This window comes from Microtus ochrogaster, chromosome 22, assembly GCF_000317375.1.
Source record: "Microtus ochrogaster isolate Prairie Vole_2 chromosome 22, MicOch1.0, whole genome shotgun sequence".
In the NCBI taxonomy this organism is placed as follows: Eukaryota; Metazoa; Chordata; class Mammalia; order Rodentia; family Cricetidae; genus Microtus; species Microtus ochrogaster.
This window is the reverse complement of record NC_022023.1, coordinates 2,366,974-2,369,458: the sequence shown is the minus strand read 5'-3', so window position 1 is coordinate 2,369,458 and position 2,485 is coordinate 2,366,974.

Here is a 2,485-nt window from a genome sequence, read left to right as displayed (position 1 = left end):
TTTTTTATTTTTAAAACTATTTTAATTTAATTTTATGTGTGTAGTTTGCTTGCATGTATGTGTGTGTACCACCTGCGTATCTGGTACCAGAGGAGGCCAGAAGAAGGCATCAGATCTTCTGGGACTGGAGCTGTAGATGATCATGAGCCTCCGTGTGGGTGCTGGGAATTGAACCTGTGTCCTCTGGAAGAGCAGCCAGGGCTCCACAGCTGGGGTTAGAAGCCCAGCTCCGTCCTCCCCTCTCTTCTCTTCCTCGCTCCTCTCCTCCTCCCTCTTCCCTCTCCTCCCCTTCTGTAACCAGGACCTTGCTTGTTGTGTTCGACAAGAGCGGTAGCGCTGAGTCAGGTCTGCAGAAGCGTGGTCAGATTAAGTGCATTTTACTGTGTTTTGAATGAGTGCCACTTCATTGTTCTTGTTCTTTCACGCAGAGGCTCACGATTCCTGGATGTCTCTCTCTGTGTGTTAATAATCTGGATGTTAACAGCTGTAGAAATTCCCTTTTTGTTCTTATATTATTGCACCTTTCAACCTTTGCTATTCTTGTTAAGTTCCTTCTTTTTTTAAAATATTTATTATGTATACAGTATTCTGTCTGTGTGTATGCCTGCAGGCCAGGCCAGAAGAGGGCACCAGACCTCATTATAGATGATTGTGAGCCATCTGTAATGTGGGAATTGAACTCACGACCTTTGGAAGAGCAGGCAATGCTCTTAACGTCCGAGCCGTCTCTCCAAATGACTCTGTACTTAAAGATGCCTCCTGCCAAGTCTGAAGACACACATACATACATACAAGCAAAATAGGTAAATAAAATGTAATTTTAAATAACCTTCCTTTGTTGGGTGTTACGGCACATATGCACTTAATAGTCCCAGCTACTTGAAAGAGGCAGAAGTTTTGCTTGTGCCCAAAAGTTGGAGGCCTGTTTTAGTATTATTGATAATATGTGGAATAATTCAATTGTTTAAAAAACCAGCATTCATGCATCTTTTTCTGTTCTCATTCCTTTTGTCAGTAAGGGCTCCCCCCTCCCCCCGCTGAGACAAGGTCGAATTGTGTTTTTATTTGAAGTTTTTATTGTGTTATACACTTTTCTCCAATCCTTCTCTTCTCTCCTCTCCCCTCATACCCTCCCTATGTACGCAGGACATCTTATCTTTCTCTACTTCCCATTTGAGTACATCCATGTATGTCTCTTAAAATCCTCTTCGTTGTCTAGGGTCTCTGGGATTGTGATTTGGTAGGCTGTTTTGTTTTTTTTTTTTTTTGTGTCTAAAAGCACTTATGAGGGAGTACGTGTGATAATTGTCTTTCTGGGTTTGGGTTACTTTACTCAGTATGATGTTTTCTAGATCTGTCCATTTGCCCGCAAATTTCAAGATGTTATTTTTTTCTGCTGTGTAGTATTCCATTGTGTAAATGTACCACATCTTCCTTATCCATTCATCAGTTGGGGGCAGGTTGTTTCCAGGTTCTGGTTATAACAAATAATGCTGCTGTGAACATAGTTGAGCACATGTCCTTGTGGCACGATTGAGCATCCTTTGGCTATACACCCAAAAGTGGTATAATATTGGGTCTTGAGGAAGATTGTTTCCTACTTTTCTGAGAAATAATCACACCGATATCCAAAAGGGTTGTACCAGTTTGCATTCCCAACAGCAATGCAGAAGTGTTCCCTTTTCCCCACAACCTCTCCAGCATAAATTGTCATCAGTGTTTTTGATCTTGGTTATTCTTACAGGTGTAAGATGGAATCTCAGAGTTGTTTTGATTTGCATTTCTCTGATTACTAAGGACATTGAACATTTCCTTAAGTGTATTTTAGCCATTTTAGATTCCTCTGTGGAGAGTTCTTTGTTTAGGTCTGTACTCCATTTTTTTTATTGGATTATTTGTTCTTTTGATGACCAATTTCTTGAGTTCTTTGTATATTTTGGAGATCAGACCTCTGTCTGATGTGTGTACCCCACTTTCTTAATGGCACAATATTAACATCTAATAATATGACAGATTCTAAAATGGAATTGAAGAATTTTGGGAAGTTGAGATACAGTAATTCTGGAATATGGCTTGAGCCACACAGAAACCCTGACAGGTGAAAATTAGATTAGGTTAGAGCACTTTAAATTTGAAGGGATTGTGTACAGTTAGTATGTTTAAGCTAAAAGTTTAAATACAACTGGAAGAAAGATTAATGTGGGCAATGAAACGACAGGAGATTCAGAAGACACCGACTTAAAATAAGTAACAAAGGATTGAGAAGAACCTAGGGGAAAATTGATGAAGTCCCAAATATTTTTACCAAATTGATCGTATCTACATAGTTTGGAAGTTAAATGTGAAGCGACAGATGTTCTTTACGATTTTTGTGACAATTAAAACAATCTTAGTAATGACGATGAAAAATTGATTTTGGGCTGGAGAGATGGCTCAGTGGTTAAGAGCATTGCCTGCTCTTCCAAAGGTCCTGAGTTCAATTCCC